General features: G+C 35.1%; 1 non-coding gene across 1 annotated transcript; it reads right to left on the bottom strand.

Moving 5' to 3' along the window:
- Positions 1–8,535: 8,535 nt before the first annotated feature.
- Positions 8,536–8,615, bottom strand: TRNAL-UAG (transfer RNA leucine (anticodon UAG)). The gene has a single exon. It is a non-coding gene; the product is annotated as a tRNA-Leu (tRNA).
- Positions 8,616–9,048: the final 433 nt, after the last annotated feature.

The raw sequence follows: 9,048 nt of genomic DNA, 5'->3' as shown, positions 1-9,048 counted from the left end.
GAGACTGACACGATTATACATTCGAGAAATCACGAGACTTCACGGAGTACCAGTGTCTATCATCTTAGATAGAGACAGTAGATTCACTTCACGTTTTTGGCAATCACTTCAGAAAGCACTTGGAACCCATCTCGACATGAGCACCGCTTATCACCCACAAACGGACGATCAAAGCGAATGAACCATCCAGACGCTCGAAGACATGCTTCGCGCATGTGTGATAGACTTTGGGAAGTCTTGGGATACCCACTTACCCTTAGTTGAATTCTCGTATAACAACAATTACCATTCGAGCATCAAAGTCGCTCCTTTCGAAGCACTATATGGACGTAAGTGTAGATCACCATTGTGTTGGGCTGAGGTGGGCGACACCCAACTAGCAAAGAAACTGGCATCGGACAAGGCGTTAACGGGACCGGAGATCATACATGAAACCACAGAAAAGATAATTCAAATCAGAGTTCGACTACAAGCATCGCTCGACCGACAAAAGAGCTACGCTGATAAACGGCGAAAGCCCTTAGAGTTTCAGGTCGGGGATCGAGTGCTGTTAAAAGTTTCACCTTGGAAAGGGGTCATTCGTTTTGGGAAACGGGGAAAAGTGAACCCACGATACATTGGACCTTTCGAGATCGTTGCCCGAATAGGTCTAGTGGCGTACAAACTGCAGCTACCCGCTGAGCTAAGCAGTGTACACCCCGTGTTCCATGTTTCCAATCTAAAGAAGTGCCTATCAGATGAAACTCTCGTCATTCCTCTTGACGAGATTGAAATCAACGAGAATCTCCTGTTCATTGAAGAACTAGTCGAAATCATGGACAGGGAGGTGAAGCGTACTAAACAAAGTCACATCCCGATCGTGAAAGTACGGTGGAACGCGAAGCGTGGGCCAGAATTCACGTGGGAACGCGAAGACCAAATGAGCAAAAGTACCCTCACCTATTCTAGCATTCTCAAATCTAGCTTTCAAAAGAATTTCGGGACGAAATTCCCTCTAACGGGGGGATGATGTCACAACTAGAAATTTTTATGCCTTGTAACTACAACACTTAACTCAAATTATGAATCAAAGACATAAGAGCATGTATGATGCATACTCTATGACAACAAAATTTCAATCAAACACCCCATGCAAGCATTTCAAGTAGTCAATAAGCAATTGGGAACCCTAGAAGTTCTTGTTTAAGTCCATTTTGGACTAGGACTTCCTTATTGGGCCCAATGGACCAATAAGCTTCCAATTTGAGCATCTTGGGCATAAAACTCTTAAATGGGCTCTAATTGGACCCACTTTCATTTATTTCAATATTTTCGGCCATATTGGGCCTAGAATGAAATAAATTAATTATATGAACCATTTTGGGCCATAATTAACCTAATTTAGCCCTGATAGGTCATAAGACTCACATTTTGATTATTTGGACCAAACATCACTTAACATAACCATGAAAAAGGCTTAAGCATACAAGGCCCAATTCTTTTCTCTTCCTCTCTAATTCTCGGCCCAAGCCCAAAGGGAGAAGAAGAAGTTGACTTTTGCATGACACTTAATCTTTTCATGGAAGATATCTAGGTTATTACACTTCAAACATCCATGCCATCTCATGTTTTCATGCAACTCACTTCAAAAATCACACTTCTCTCCTTTCTCTTGCTCTCGGCTGATTCCAAGCACACACAACACACATTTCTCTCACAAATCTCTCAAGGAAACTCCCTCCACTCATCATCAAGTTCTCAAAATTTAGAAGGTTTTTCAAGAAGATATTTCCACAAATTCTTCATCTAAGGTAAGATCATGCTTGGATCTATGATCTAGATTCTTTGTTTTATCAAAAATTTCTTTCTAATCCATGCAAAATCATGATCACTCTCTTAGAAACCCTCTAAGTTCTAAATCATCAAAGGAAGGCTTGTTAGGGCCGAAAACAACATCAAACTCCTTCCAATCTACTTCAAAACCGAAACTACAACTCAAGGTGAGCTTCATACCCCCTTTCTTTTGGTTTTTATGAGTTTTTATGGGGGAGAATACAAGAAAATGTGTAGATCTATGAGTAAATGTATGTTTTGTGTCATTTTATGCTTGTATGTATGATTTTAGGTGTTTTATGATGATTATGTTAGCCAAAAAGTACCTAAAAACTGAGATCTATAACATGAGGAATGAAATAAACACAACTTACACCATTTTACACTAATCAAGTCAAGAAAAATAGTTTATTTGGTTAGGATGAACATAATTGGACATAAAACCCATTTTTGGGCTTAAATTGTCAAAAATACAAAACTAAGGGCCCAAAACGACAAATGATAATTTCTGGAGGTTGAAAAGGGTCCAAATAGTTTCTAAAATAATTTTTCTGAATATTAACATTTTTGAGGGGCTTAAAATGTAAATTTTGAACATAATGGGCTAAAATGGGCTTTTCGGCCCAATAAGCCCCAATTTGCGAGATTTTTGAAATTGAGGGGCTGGAAATGCAACTTTCTGTAAAACAGGGGATTACAAGTGTATTAAAACCAATTCAAAGGTCACAAATGTTTTTCAAATTAAAAAGGGATCAAAAATGCAAAAAATTTCCATTTTGGGCCAAAACTGTAAAGGTTGCGAAAATGGGGGTTCCAACCGAGAAAACTTCATTTTTGAAGGACTTAAGTTGTTTATCAAGTAAATTTGGGCTGAAAATGTCTTTTCAATAAGTTTTGATACTAAAGTGTCAAAAAAAAGGGTTTAAGGACTAAAATGGAAATTCTTTTATATAAAGGACTAAAAGTGTAAATTTTATCCAAGAAGGGTCGTGAAAAGGTAAACTCTTACTTTTAAACAAATAATTCCCTTAAGATAAAATACAAGAACCACGACTACCGGCGAAACGTAATAACAAATACACTTTCAACACCAATATCGTTACCAACGAATTGATTCAGTCTCGAATCAATAACAAATCAAAAATCAATAAACAATAGTACTTCAATAAACACGCGAAATCTACGAGGCGTCAATATTCAATCTTTGGGCTTGAAAGTTTCAAATCATGCTTGTTGAGCCTTGCTAGCCCAATAACATGATCTTTAGGCCCGAAGGGAACTCGCTTACATGTTATTGGGCCTTCTATGACCTAATTTCATGTAAAAGGACTTTCAATAGCTCTATTGTGCTGTTGGGCCCCAAGGGTCCATTGGTACTGCTAATGAAGTCGAGAAGTCAAATGCGAGTCGGGCCAAGCGCCTTTCGCATTCCCGATAGCCTTGAACAACTTATGGAAATAAAGGGGGCTTCATACCCTCCTTTCTCCTCGGTTGTGGGGCTATGAGAAGTCAAGGTGGTTGGATTAAGTGAGTAGTACGGACGACGCCTAAGGGATCGTTTGTAATTACTAGTTATAAACTAGTCATTTTCATTAATGCGTGATTATAACAACTCACAACCCATAATTAATCCAATGTCACCTGGGTAATCAAAAACAATCGTCGTTTCGGTATAATAATAAATAAGACACGTAATTTTATGTATTGGGAAAACATCGGGTTTTCCCGGGAAGTTCAACACTTTTACCTATGTGACGTATACAAAGTTTAACAATTATCCATGGTTACAAAAATCGACAAGCATACTTACGGATCTTCAATCTTTTTCTTATATACCATACTCTTTTCAGAAAATATCGGATTTTCTGGGTTTTCAAACTTCACAAAAATCATTTTTTTACAACATTACTTATGAACTCACCAACATTTCATATGTTGACGTTTTTCCAAAATACTTGTATTCTCCGGTAACAGGTAAACCAAAGAATATGTATCCAGTGATGTCATGTTGTTTTGCTTAAATTAGTATCGAACGGTTTATGTTATGGAAATGTAATCAATATCAGTTGTAATATTTCAATGCATGGTGATGAATGATGTTATGATTCATGTATAATCATTGTGATGATATTCAATTAAGTCACAATAGCCGTCGGACGTTTCCGCCGTCTGGTTCGGCGTGTGACACCACCTTCCACATGGCCAATGTAAAGAAGTGTCTGTTCGACAAGACTCCTGAAATCTCACTCGATGAAATCGAGATAAACGAGAGTCTACACTTCATAGAGGAACCTGTGGAAATCATGGACAGGGAGTTTAAGTGAACGAAACAAAGCCTTATACCAATAGTGAAGGTCCGCTGGAACGCCAAGTGAGGACCTGAATTCACTTGGGAATGAGAAGACCAGATGAAACAAAATTACCCACGTTTTTTTCCTAGTTAATGAGTACCCACTCTAGAACTAATTTTAAGACGAAATTCCTTCTAACGAGGGTATAATGTGCCAACCGGCTATTTCAGCTCAACAAAATTCAAACAAAAGTCAAATAGCTATGACATAAAGCATAAATTTATACATTGCTATGGAGATTTCGGTTTTGGGAATCAAAATCCATGGAGTTCCGGTAGCAATGGGCCGAAATCTCATGCCATGGCTGAGAACGTTATTACACCGAGAGTATCACTAGACCGAGATCATCACTCGACTAAAGTCTCCTAGACTGAGATCCCTCTAGGCCGAAGACCGTAGTCCTAGGTTTCACTTGGACCGAACTCAAGGTGATTTCGGTGAAGATAGGCCGAAATCAACAGTTTTAGATGGTGGTGCTTTTCCCAATGAGATAAATTACACTTACCAATGCAAACATCACATCAATTGTATCCCCCCATATAAATAAAATTAGGCCGAAAACATCCTCACAATTCTCATTTGCATCTTCAAAACTCCTTCACTTATCACTCTCTCAAAGAAACGAGATCAACATAGTATATCTTCAAATCTTCATACATCTTCCCAAGAACATCATCAAACATTCCCAAAAACATCTTCAAACAATTCCCAGGAGGCTATTTTTCAAGGCTAATTCTTAGAATTGTTGAAAATATTCCTTATATAATATATTATTTTTTATAACACTTAAATATTAGTTAATTCAAATTTACACTCAATATTATGTGTTAAAACTCATAGGATACGAACACCTTCACATTTTATAACTTGAAAGATCATCGTTTTTACCTCGTTATCCAGCCAAGAACACACTCGGGGTGAGTTTATACACCTACAATTTTCAAGATTTTTCTATATTTTAAAAGGGGAATACAAGTAAAACACAAGAAAACTTGTGTTAATATACAACCATTTCATATGTTATTCTTACAATATATATATATATATATATATATATATATATATATATATATATATATATATATATATATATATATATATATGGGTACAAATTTGATTATAATAATAAATTTTATAAATATAGTTTTAGGACTTTTACCTTTTCGTAATATGTTGATAAAAATGTATAATTATATAAAAATACTGATATAATTATTTCATTCTATCTCATTATCATAGAAAAATGATACTTTTACACACAAAGATTTTCATTACAAACGGAACGTTTATTATAAACTATAATAGGTATAGTTTATGGATCGATACACTGTTATACAATTTTGGGACAAATAAATAATTATTTAAAAGTATAATTAGTATACACTCTGAAATTTTCTATGGAAAAGTAATATTTTCATTTACTAAAGGTTTTTCATTACATTACATGCAAACTCGTTGAATCCGTGATTTGTGAGACACGTCTTCAAGTACATACCAAAGTACCAACAAAAGTCTTGAATTATAACCAAAATCTCTTGGAGGGAGAACGAGACACTTATGTATAGATCTATACGGGACTGATAATCTCGCACCCTAGCTGTTAGCTACAATTGGACCGATAGGTCTGGGGTGACAAATATCGTCAACATTCTGACGCCTGAAGAACATCAGAACAAGCATATCAGTCATAGTACGGTTATAAGAACTCATATTGGAAACAACGACACATTTGGTTTACCGAGTAATACACTTTCCAACGGTTTTATTTAGATAACAGTACATTACATTTTTTTCCATTACAGAACAACTTTCATTTTTGAAATCATAAATTCAAATGGTTTTATATAGATTAAAACTACATAATACTAGTTTCGAGTACGACGATACTTATACATTTTGGTCTTAAGGTTTTTAAGACTACAACACATTTTAAGAAAATATTGGATTTTCTGGACTAAATACTATCATTTTACAAGACAGGTAACAACAAGCTTAGAACATAAGACGCTAAGACGTCAGTTAAATCTTATATCATCATATTGTATTTGTTTTGAATCATGTAACTCGTACAACAATGTATCTATTTTCAAATTATAATTATGATGGTTGTATTTGCTTTGATCTCTATTATACAATTGTTATGATATTGTACAATGAAGTCGTCCACCCCCAGATGTTTCTTCCGTTTTATTGGTTTGGGGGTGTGACACATTAGCTAAGGTGTGTTTTGTGTTTTTTTTTTTTTTTTTTTTTTCTGAAAAACCACTCCTGACCACTTATTGTTGCGCCGCGCAGCACACGTGCAACACTTGACCCTTCGCAGTTGTTTGTTTTTGCAGAAGACTTATGACTTGAAAACTACTGTGTTTGTGTTGCAAGGCGCAGCACTAGACCATCGGCGTCAAACATCTTCACACCTTACTTTAACTTATTGCAGCAGTCTGTAAATGTTAAAAAACAAACAAACATTTTATTACATGTTGCAGCCGTTTGGTCCACCTCTTCTGCTGCAGAGGGTGTAGAGGTGGTCCGCAGACTTCAGACATGTTTACTTCGTAAAAACAAACTACACCTAAATCTCTCATAATGGGTATTTCTCAAATATTATGTTTTATAATCCTCACAGTCTCGTCTAAATCATTAAACGTATACTCACTGATCTTACCAACGGGTTCATAACAACACCATATCATGAATTCCCGTAACATACTCAGATCTATCAAATCTAATAATGATCAAATATTTAAATTACACATTAACGGGGTACAAGATACCTCAATGAATCTCGTACTCTACCCCGTATCTTTTGTACAACGGTATATCACCTCTGCTAAAATCTCCCGAGAACGACTCCCAAGCAGCATCTCCGGTCACGTGTGCCAAAATCCCGCAAATGACACGAAATGCTTAGATATATACTCTGGGCCTCACGCCATATACTCGCCGCTTCGAGGTAATCAATAGACTCCATCATTTGCCACATGTCCTATCTCCCTTTACGTGTCTCGGTGACTCGACAGGTGACATGTCGTGGTGAATCTTTTTTCACGACGTGGGAATCAAATTGCCACTTGTTACTCTTCGGTGGACACGTGTCTCGTGACTTACATTCAATGCCACGTCGTGGCAAACTTACCATCATGTTGTGGCGGTCAAAGGTTGACCGTTGACTTGACTTCCATTAACTTTCTCTAAATAGCAACGAACTTTCGTCTCAACTTCAAACGGCCATAATTTTCTTATACGAACTCCGTTTTCGATGATCTTTATATCCACATAATCCTCTCAACAAACTCTACAACATCACACAATTATCTTTTGCTAATAACGTTTTTCAATTTAAAGTAACTTCATGCTCTATTTCTCCTACTCACCTCATATCATTGTATTGATCTTAAGTATGCTCTCATACCACTTTTAACGATCAAAACGTAAATAATAAATTGTGAACGCCGAATTTGTAGTGGAAAAACCCAAAACATGAAAAAACCACTTTAAAGAATACTATATTAATCTCGATATCAAAACAAATTATAAGGGCTTGAATGATATTTTTTGTAAATGATAATGAAGAGGAGATGGTAAAAAAAACGTTCATAAGGGATATATAGCTATTAAAAAGATAGTTTCCTTATCGGATTTCAAAACTTGAAGCGCATTGAAAATGTAGTTTAGGGAACAAGAAAGTTTTGATAGCTTGCAACACCTTGGTGACAGTTTCTCAAAAGTTAATTGTGTTCGGAACACAGTCAACAACGTTCCATATGGTTCAAGGATAATATGGGTTGAAATAAAAGATATAAAAAACTGAGTTAATTTTCAACAATGAGATAAAGTTAATTTGGGGTGTGGTTATAGAACCATATTATGAATATGTCTATTCCCTTATAATTGTTTTAAAATACTGACTTCTTGCTAGTATTTTTATAATATTCAGAACGTCAAAAAAAAAAAAAAAAAAAAAAACTAACTACTATAAATAGATAACTAATGCATAACATTGGTGCATCACACTATTAAACCTTTGGGCCGGTGTTCACGATAGCAATCTCCTCCACACCAGCTTCTATGTGTAAAAGGTGTGCGATACCGGATAGCCTTAAAACTAAAATATTAATATCAATATTAATAACTTAAGGTAATGATTATTAGTATAAAACAAGATAACTTCTATAGAAAACTTACTATAGAAGAAAGTGGTACAACGTGCAAACAATTAGGATATGTTTACTATTGAATTGTAACTAGTACAACGTCATTGGTTGTAGTTAAAATGTTAAATGATACATGACTTATTTAAAACTTTTTTAATTGGTATTTAACTATTTATAGTTCTAAAATGAAAGGAATAGATGAAATAAAAATAAAAATATGACAGCTGTGGGATTTGAACCCACGCCCTTTCGGACCAGAGCCTAAATCTGGCGCCTTAGACCACTCGGCCAAACTGTCTAAATGATATGAATTGCGATTCAAGTTATATTAGTTTTGTTCACAAGTTCATTTTATAGTGTTAAAGCAAGTTTAAGACGGGATGCACATTCTTTAGTTGTTCCACAGTTACTTCGTGACAACGAAATATCAAAATAATGGTATCCAAAACCAGATATAATGAACAGCTATTATAATAAATGAAAGTTTCTTTTGCCAGATGTCTTCTTCTCATTCATTTGGACACATGACATTTTCTAGAATTTTTAAATTTTTTATTTTCCACTTGTCATTTTATTGTATTTTTCATTTTATTAAATTAAAATTCCACATTTAATGTGTAAGGTAATATATATGTAAAGTATTTATTAGAAAAAGTTTATATATGTAATGTATTCAATATATTAAAGTCTCATTAATTTTAATAATTTAAATTTTTCTCATTTTTCTTATA

Source organism: Lactuca serriola, chromosome 1 (assembly GCF_051521515.1).
Source record: "Lactuca serriola cultivar US96UC23 chromosome 1, Lser_US96UC23_V15, whole genome shotgun sequence".
NCBI classification, from domain to species: domain Eukaryota; kingdom Viridiplantae; phylum Streptophyta; class Magnoliopsida; order Asterales; family Asteraceae; genus Lactuca; species Lactuca serriola.
This window is presented reverse-complemented; position numbering and strand designations above follow the sequence as displayed.